The 10,423-nt window shown below is 45.4% G+C and overlaps 1 long non-coding RNA gene across 1 annotated transcript in view; it reads left to right on the top strand.

Annotated features, from left to right (window-relative positions):
• The first annotated feature begins 239 nt into the window (after nucleotides 1-239).
• The window catches only part of LOC138351237 (uncharacterized), a 96,148-nt gene continuing 85,964 nt past the window's right edge, over nucleotides 240-10,423 (top strand). The window contains exons 1-2 of the long non-coding RNA XR_011222382.1: nucleotides 240-337; nucleotides 3,140-3,182. This is a non-coding gene — a long non-coding RNA (uncharacterized lncRNA). The remainder of the gene's footprint in view (nucleotides 338-3,139; nucleotides 3,183-10,423) is intronic.

The raw sequence follows: 10,423 nt of genomic DNA, 5'->3' as shown, positions 1-10,423 counted from the left end.
GACTCATCGCCTGCATCTGACACTGTCACTACAGTGTGTTGAATGTATTTAAACGTTGCAACAATGAATAATGAGAGCAATCATTATATGGATGGCGTAATAACAGGGAAGCAGTAGCGCCTCTGGTGGTCAGATGCTTAACTGTATTAGAGGTTGACAGTTTAGATATTATAGTGAAGTAAGGGTGAGTGGCGCGTCTGGGAGTCCCGCTTCTTAACGTGTGGCTCATTTGTCGACCAGCCGCCGCTTGGCAAGGGTCACTTTGATTACCAGTGAAAAAAAATAAATGTGTTACAGATATCATTACTCAATCATAATATAGAAAGGATTGTATGAGGTGTGTACTTCATGTTGTTATTCATTATTATTTTGTATATTTTATGTATTTAGACAAAATATAGAGGTGATTGTCAGGTGGCAGCCATAGGTGTACCCGCTAGTTAAGTCATTAGGGCGCTTGTGGTGGCCTTAATAGCCATGCCAGTAGTTAGCCAGCAATCTTAGGGTTATCTTGAGATGATTTCGGGGCTTAGCGTTCCCGCGGCCCGGTCCTCGACCAGGCCTTCTTTTTCTTACACATCCCCAGGAAGCAGCCCATAGCAGCTGTCTAACTCCCAGGTACTTATTTACTGATAGGTAAACAGGGTCATCAGGGTGAAAGAAAGTGCCCATTTGTTTCAGCCTCCACCAGAGATCGAACCCGGAACCTCAGGATTACGAATACGAAGCGCTGTCCACTCGGCTGTCAGGCCCCTTAAAACAACCCAAAGAGAAATCTTCGACATATTTTGATGAAAATCTGAATGAAAAGAGAAATTTTGGCCACAGATTGTGTGAAGATGGTGGGGGGGGGGGGGGATTGAGGGGGTGCAGGTTAGTACAATGAGCATGATTCAGAATGATGGAAGGAGAAGGGCTCCTATGATGAATTGACTTAAGGGCCACCATCTACAGTGGCCTCGACGGGGACAGGACGGCGGCACCTTGTCAAAGGTCAGCCTTCCTACTCCCTCCACCCTTATTTTATTGAGGATTTGTCTTGTGTATATTGTGAACAAAAGGAATGGCTCGGCATTTACGACTTGAGTGGTTAAGCGGGTTCATGGGTTAATAACCCTATGGGGGAAACAACACATCTATTTTCTGTGTTACATTGTGGCTTGTTGAGCTTGAAGCTGTTGTCCAGCCTGTCTGTGTCAAATATGATATTTTAGTGAAGTGGTCTGTATTAATAGCCTCCAACTTGGTCAGTATTACAAAGGCCTCGGCTGTTATTTATTTATATAACTACAAGTTATATTGGGTTTCTGATCAACCCGTCCTCTTAAAACTAACGTCACTTTTGGCTGGTATGCGCGGCGCTATGGCCAAATTTGGACAAAATTTGAAATGAAATCGACTCACAAAAGTGACGCACTGTTCCGTTTTCTGTTTGAGTCGCCCGGCTTACTCGGCCAGCTTAGAAGAGGATTCTTTCCATTAACATTTTTCATAACGTTTTGAAACTTTATGAGAATTTCCTGCCCACCTAACCTATCAGAGGACTCTTAACTTATTGTTGTTGAAAAAAAAAATCCCAAATTTATTTTCATTTTTTTTTCATTTTCAAATTACGTCCATATTCGGCCATACGGGTAAACGGCCAAAAGCGACGCTATTTTTAAGAGGACAGGTGACAAGGAGTACATAGCCCTATGTGTTTACATTCTTGTAAAGCCACTAGTACGCATAGCACTTCGGGCAGGTCCTTAATCTAACAGATAATATTAAGTAGGTAATTTCTAGGAACATTTATAGGCTAATCTATCAAAATCTACAACAATTTAAACATTTATAGTGTTTCTTCTCTTCAAATCCTTCAAAGATTTGTGGTAGTGACAGTTGAACAAGTTCTGGCATGTTTGTTGTTGCTGTCTTGAACTTTCTCCAAAGCGGAAAATCATTGATGTGTTTTTGAAGTGAAGTTTCCATATTAGGACACAGTAGGCCAGATGGGACCACAACAGAGACTCGTACAGTTCAATATTCAATGTTGTTCGTTTAAGTCAATGATTCGTTTAACTATTCTTAAGGATTGTTTTCATATTAACTGTGAGTCCCAGATGTTTAATGGCTGGTACATCATAACTCCTAGGTAATATTGACTTAAATTTACCAGAGGGCCACCATTTCTCCATAGTGCCCTCTACGGCAACAGGAAGCCGGCAGCTTGTCAAAGGTTCCCCTACGGTTCCTGAGGAGTTTGTCTATCTGTATTTTGAGCGCGCAAACTGCTGCATTATGACATTAAAGGTAGTTTGATAATATGTACAACGTGTTTTGTAGCTAAGCTAAAGGTGACTTGTAATGTTTAGCAACAAGTCACCCTAGATTGTTTAGTGTTAACGACTAGGGCGATGGAGTGGTCATATCAGGATAGCAATTGTGCAGATAAATTGGGAAGATAATTGCAGACGAGGAGTCACAATAACGGGGGCTGAAATATGTTGACCAAACCACACACTAGAAAGTGAAGGGACGACTAGATAATTGTTTATCTAATAGATGGAAGATGTTAATTGTTTGCATCTTGTTTACTCTGCGATGTAAAATGAATTCACCTGTAAATGGTCATTTTTAACAATGTAATCACTAGGCTTCTAACGTTGGTTTAGTGCTCAGAGACCATATACTGTACTTGAGAGATTTTAAACATGTTATTTATATAATTTAGGCCAATAGACAGCTAAATAAATTAATAATACACAGTACGTTTATCTAAGGTTAGCTAAAGGTTTGTTTTAGTGGAAGACTGTAATAAGGTAATGTGTTTCTATGTAACTTTAAAAGAACATTGATGCTTAACCATAGCCTCATGAGTCCAAGACAAAAAATGTACTCCGTTAGGCTATTGCAGTCTTATCAGTCTTGCCTACTCAATATTGTTGATACAATCTGTAATTAATCTCCATTGCAATTACACCTTTTCCAGTGATTGGTTCGAGTGTTCTTGAAATTCATAATTGTATTTTGCTACTCGATTGTATTTGAAATAAACTGTTTATACTTACCCTGGTGCTACATAGCCTTCCTGGTTTGGTGCATTCTTTTGATAATTACTTATACTTGCCCTTAATATATGTAAAAAATATTTTTTCAGGAGTGTAACACGTGTGGACAAGTGTTGGATCAGAGGAGTCAAGGTAAAGTGCTTATTTACCAACTAGTTCTGGGGAGGAGCGGGTGGAACTAGATGGACTTAGTCAACTTCACATTCTTGTTACACTAACACTGGTTTGTGCCTCGGAGAGGCTGCAGGATCCAGTAAGTTCAGTAGAACTTCGGTTTCAACTCCTTTTGACCATGTCGTAGCTCAGTCAATTACGGCAGTGTCTGGGATGCTCTCGGACGCAGGTTCGAATCCTCGTCCCGGCCCTTGTGGATTTGTACACTCTTGTTAACAGGCTGAGAGCTTTTCTTTCCCATAGATTTATTTATATAAGAGTTAGCAATAAGTCGGCTGGGTTTATTAACGTATTGTTTTTAGGCCCCATTTATATTATGCAGTTCAGTTTTGATCGCCATGCTAAAGAATGGACATAATTCACTAGAACACGTCAGTTAGGATGACAAAGTTAATCCCGTAAATTAGAAAGTTTCCGTATGAAGAGATGTTGGAAAAACCTTAACGTGACATGATTGAAGTGTAAAAGTGGATGAATGGGCATAACAAGGGAGTTATTGATAAGGCTTTAAATGAAGATAAGTTTAAGGAAATACCTGGGTAAATACTGGTTTGGTAACTGGGTTGTGAATTTGCGGAACAAATTACTGGATCATGTGCAGACGAGGAGTCACAATAACGTGGCTGAAGTATGTTGACCAGACCACACACTAGAAGGTGAAGGGACGACGACGTTTCGGTCTGTCCTGGACCATTCTCAAGTCTATTGTGGATCATACTACTGGATCACTGGATCATAATAGGCATAGGAATCTTTAATTGTTTGAAGCGTAGGTTAGACGTATATGAATGAGTGGGTGGATATAAATAGGAGGTGCCACGTGAAGGACAATAGGCCATCTGCAGTTTCTTGACTTACGTTCTACTAGTTTACACTCAGAACGCGACTCTCCAATCAGCTTACATCTGTATCCTCAATTGCTGCTAGGTGATCAAAGGCGAACATTTAACCTTGAATGTTTAATCCAAACCAAATGATGGGTAGCAAAGATGTATGGTAAGGTAAAAGTTGGGTGGCGAGGCAAGTTTTGGGGTGGTGAAGACTTAGAATATTGTTCAATGTGGGTGACAAAGACTTGCTGTGAAGAGTAGGTAAAGAATAAATTGAAAGATAGGAGAATTACCTTAAGATTAGGCTTGGACTGGCTGGCATATGCATTATATATCATTAATGCATATATGCCAGGGAAGGGTGGGGGGAGATCTCCCCAAAGGCATAAACTGCTAGGTCAGGTAATCCACAAACCCATCTCCAATGACTCCAAGGTCATGGGAAGATTGACCTTCCCCTGAAGTTGCACCCACCGTTATATCTGTCTGTATGGCCTGTTTTGCCGCAGTTTGCACAGTGTGCTTCATTATGGCAGGCGAGGCGACTGTGGCCCAATAGATAACAAGCGTAACATCGTAACACAGGGAAGTTGTAGGGCTGGACCTGATATGAGGTCCTGTGTAGTGCCACCCATCAGGGAGGGGCCCATCGAACTTTACACGGACCACGGATGTCGGGTTTGTTGCTCCGTGAATCCTGGTAACTTCCAATAATACCGCTGATGCACCCCCTAACACATGCAGAGCGGTCTGGATGTTATCCACATCAACACACTGATCATTGGGCCAATCTTCCCATACCGGGCCCAAGACTGCTCCTGCGACAATACCTGTCAGCACCTGACAGGCCAGTCCCCCAACTTAATAATGTCGGATACACGGATGTGTGATAGAGCCTCCTTTTTGATGTGTAGCTAAAGTGCTACACCCTACCCAGGGTACACGCGGTCTCAGGCAGGCAATGTGGCCACAATACCGAAGCCTCAATTGCTGCACCTAAGGTAAGAGGATTTGCAACCTCGCACTGAGCTGATTCTGACTGGATTAGGACAACCACAAACGAGGAATGAGGTACCACAAGAGAAAGGTCTTCTGAAGGCAAAGGCATTCTCTTAGCATCTCGCTTTGGCGCAGCATCAGCCGACTCATTTTCCAGCAGACGTTTTCCTCTCTGGGATTTGCTGTCAACGTACATGGCGCCCCCACTCGGGGAGGCGTCCATTAGTGAGGCTCCGGCCTCCCCCGGTGCTGTGAGCCCCTGGGTAGCTGCAGTGAGCACACACTGGCCCAAAAAAGCCATCTGAATTCAAAGATGAGCTCCAGGCGAGGTGTGGAAAGAAAGTCCAGCCAGGGGCGTTCAATCTGCGCGCCAATAATGGCCGACCTTCGGGCGGGAATCTCCTCCACAACCAAATCTTTTATTGTGGAGTTGTTGACAACCTACTTTTATCTCAACTTAAGTTTTCGCCTCGCATAATTTTTTCTCATTTGGAAAATACATTATTATCTTCACTATAAATTACTACTATAGTGTGTCATTTCTGCTCACACTCATCTCTAAATAAAATGATTACAAATATTTCCAAAGACATAAACTGCCTCATCCAGCCCGCCTCTTCCCTCATTCCAAATCCACAAACAAAACTAACTCCAACTCCAAGAGGGAAAACCAGGTCTGGGCCAGGACCCGGGCCTGTCTGGGCCTGGACCTGGGCCTGTCTGGGCCAGGACCCGGGCCTGTCTGGGCCTGGACCTGGGCCTGTACCTGGGCCTGTCTGGGCCTATACCTGGGCCTGTCTGGGCCTGGACTCGAGCCTGTCTGGGCCTGGACTCGAGCCTGTTTGGGCCTGGACCGAGGCCTGTCAAGGCCTGGACCCGGGCCTTTCTGGGCCTGGATCCTGGCCTGTCTGGGCCTATACCCGGGCCTGTCTGGGCCTATAACCGGGCCTGACTCGGCCTATACCCGTGTCATGACGCTGAACCCCGGTTCATTCCGAACACAGCGATTACACAACACATAACACCTTGCCTCAGCAACCGTTACTACCACGTATACTAATACACACACCAGACCCTTGAGGCGTACCACTAGGTTTGTACTGGAACACAATGAATGAACATATGGAAGGTATTTAAAGGCCGTCGGGTTTTGTCATTTAATTACAAAGAATAGACTCTGACAAATAATAACCTATTAACATACTCTATTAGGTCAATACACTTCCAATACCCATAGACCACTTGACCTCCGCGATCACCACCCACACTCGTAACTTCCGCCTAAGTCCCTAATACGGAATGATTACTACAATGCTCCACACCCGGTTAGCCTTTCATTCAATACTCACATACTGCAGACTTAACTTGGTCACTAAGATCGCATCAGGTTCTCGCATAGCTGTCTGCTACACTTCGCCGCTGCCGCAAACGGGGATCCAGAGGACTTCTCAGTTCAACTCCCACAATCAGACTGACTTTTGCCAACCATGGCCTCAACCATTTCACCACGCCTCTCAAGGAAGGTATAATCCGATTAACCTTATCCCTAGAGCGGTAACCTTGATCCTAGAAGCCTGACGAAGAATAATTCCTCTTTCCAGGAATTATTAATTTGGCTAAACAGCTTCGGTCTTAATCCATTGACCTTTCTTAGATATGTGATCCATAGTCTGTCTACTTAACATGTACTTCCTATCATCATTCGTTAAGTGTTGTAGTAATGATATACTGATATAATGTAGTAATGATTGTACTATCTCTAGTATCCTAGGAACTAAACAACACTCACATAACCAAATAAAACTCTACAAGGATGGGGATATACCGTCAACTGATTTAGAAATGGCAAATGAATTTAATAGTTTCTTTTCATCGGTTGGTGCTAATCTTGCCAGTAAAATCCCACAGACTCAGACACATATTAACACACATCTCTCAGGCAGCTATCCAAACTCTCTTCTTCTTTCACCAATCAGCCCGGCAGATGTTGTGTCCATCATACACTCTCTAAAAACCAAGGCAGGGAACACCAGTGAAATTCCGTCCATTGTGTACAAGAGAGCCTCCCATGCCCTTGCCCCACCCATAGCACTACTGTTCAACAAATCTATAGAGTGTCACACCTTCCCTGATATCCTCAAAAAAGCAAGAGTAACGCCAGTCCATAAAGGAGGCAATCCGGCGGACATAAACAATTATAGACCAATATCAAATCTACCCATTCTATCAAAAATATTTGAAAAAATTATTTACAAACAGCTCTATTCCTACCTCGTAAAATTCGACATACTCAGCCCCTGCCAGTTTGGCTTCCGGTCCCAAAAGAGCACCAACGATGCAATCATTAGTCTCCTTGACGTTATCTACTCAGCCCTTGACAAAAACGAGTTTCCGATTGGACTCTTCATTGACCTAAGAAAAGCCATTGATACTGTTAATCACAACTACCTCTTACTTAAACTCCAGCATTATGGAATCCGAGGCCTTGCCCTTGACTACATCCGATCCTATCTTAGTGACAGACACCAATATGTAACCATCAATGATACAACTTCTTCCACTCTACCAATTACCGTTGGAGTGCCACAGGGCAGCATCTTAGGACCTCTTCTATTTCTTATATATATAAACGATCTGCCTAATGTCTCTAATATTCTCAAACCTATATTGTTTGCTGACGACACTTCTCCAACATATACATTATATTCACATCATAGCACAGGTAAAATAGTCTGTAATAATTTTTCCCATCTCCAACAATGCACATATACCTAAACTGCTGACATATAATTACATACAAACATAACCATAAAATTACATGGACCAGAATGCTGGCACTTAAACAGAAATGACACTAGTCATTAATATATACACAACACACATATATATCTAAGGTTCTTCATCCTTAGTAATAAGTTACTAACAATTTAACATCTTGCCCTGTACTGTTGACATAAGGGCTTACAATGATCACACAATGTTTCACTGGCCTCCTCCACAATTGGCAGCATCACTTCTCTTGTCTTCGTGTCCCATGGTTGCTAAGTCATAGATCCTCCATGACCCAGAAAAAACCCAGGCTGTCCAGCCAGGTGAATGTTGTCAATGTCCCATCGTTGCTCTGAGCTAACGTGATCCTGGCCTCCAGAGCAACGGAGATTCCTACCCCAGGGTAATGTTCCCTTGGGTCTGTGCTGACGTCTCGTTCCAGGGCACCAATCCCAGAACGCTGTAGATACCTCACAGCTCTCTGGTCATCCTTCCTTGCTGTGCTCACCACAACTGTAGAACATTACTCTAGGCCCATCTGCCCAGAGTGTGTCCACCTGTATTCACACCTTCCCGACCGCTGTACCTGCAAAATATTCCCTCGGAGCCCCCTGGCTCGATCCCATTATTACATGACACCCCCCTCGGCTCCTTACTCTCCCAGTATATAGCCTGAGCGCAGCTGCAAAGCCATTGCAGCTGGCCCTTATCCCTGCTTTGATGTCAGGGGCGAATTTCGCCTATAACGTTACGTTGGCTTCACTTCCTCCCGTTTTTTTCTAGAATTACTGAGTGTAGCCTCATGGCTTCCCTTGTACTCTACCTGAAGCTCTGTGACATGATCCCGGGGGACCTTCTCAAGCCTAACACTCAGTAATGGTGCCGATGAGGTAATATACAGTATATACATGAACATACATTATCCCAATAAATACCTCATTAAAATCATTTCACAACTAATGTCACTAAATCATCATACTGCCACTGGCTCGCCTCTAGCGAGATTCCTGTAACAACTTAATTAATGAGAAATTAGTATATCTACTTGGCTCGCCCACTGCAACTATCAACACCTGAAATTTTGATATTCTACATTGTAATCTTATCCATAAGACTTACCCACTCCGACATAAGTAATGAAAATTTTAATGAGAATAATGAATTTTTATTAGTCTTTTATGAGTCTTGCTAGATATATCGACTTGGCTCGCCTACTGCAGCCACCAACTCCTGCAATTATCCACATTTCATCTTATCCATAAGACTTACCCACTCCGACACACCATTACCTCTGGTCATCCCAACCACTGATGACCTCAATATAACGCCACACATCCCTACAACCACTTCCTGCGTCCTAACGCACCGACCTTGCTACGCCAATACTCACCTTACCGACCACTACCTGGCGCTCCTGCGCCACCATATACTCCACAACACCACACTCCATACCAGGCGTCCAAACGCCACTACACTACACCACCCAATGGCGTCCCCAACGTCCTCAACACAACACACGGCGTCCCCAACGTCCTCAACACAACACACGGCGTCCCCAACGCCCTCAACACAACACACGGCGTCCCCAACGCCCTCAACACAACACACGGCGTCCCCAACGTCCTCAACACAACACACGGCGTCCCCAACGTCCTCAACACAACACACGGCGTCCCCAACACAACACACGGCGTCCCCAACGCCCTCAACACAACACACGGCGACCCCAACGCCCTCAACACAACACACGGCGTCCCCAACGCCCTCAACACAACACACGGCGTCCCCAACGCCCTCAACACAACACACGGCGTCCCCAACGCCCTCAACACAACACACGGCGTCCCCAACGCCCTCAACACAACACCCGGCGTCCCCAACGCCCTCAACACAACACCCGGCGTCCCCAACGCCCTCAACACAACACCCGGCGTCCCCAACGCCCACAACACAACACCCGGCGTCCCCAACGCCCTCAACACATTACCCGGCGTCCCCAACTCCCTCAACACAACACCCGGCGTCCCCAACGCCCTCAACACAACACACGGCGTCCCCAACGCCCTCAACACAACACACGGCGTCCCCAACGCCCTCAACACAACACTCGGCGTCCCCAACGCCCTCAACACAACACACGGCGTCCCCAACGCCCTCAACACAACACACGGCGTCCCCAACGCCCTCAACACAACACACGGCGTCCCCAACGCCCTCAACACAACACACGGCGTCCCCAACGCCCTCAACACAACACACGGCGTCCCCAACGCCCTCAACACAACACACGGCGTCCCCAACGCCCTCAACACAACACACGGCGTCCCCAACGCCCTCAACACAACACACGGCGTCCCCAACGCCCTCAACACAACACACGGCGTCCCCAACGCCCTCAACACAACACACGGCGTCCCCAACGCCCTCAACATACACACAGCGTCTTCAACGCCATCAACACAACACACACGGCGTCCCCCAACACCATTACCACTACAGGCATATGCCTTGCGCCAGAGCGCATCAAAACTACCCGAGACGTCACCACCGATAACACCACCAATAAACAACCAGACGCCACACACTCCCTTTTCTCTGGTA

Source organism: Procambarus clarkii, chromosome 49, assembly GCF_040958095.1.
Source record: "Procambarus clarkii isolate CNS0578487 chromosome 49, FALCON_Pclarkii_2.0, whole genome shotgun sequence".
Taxonomy (NCBI): Eukaryota; Metazoa; Arthropoda; class Malacostraca; order Decapoda; family Cambaridae; genus Procambarus; species Procambarus clarkii.
Note: the sequence above shows the minus strand (reverse complement) of the source record. Positions and strands in the feature narration are given on the sequence as shown.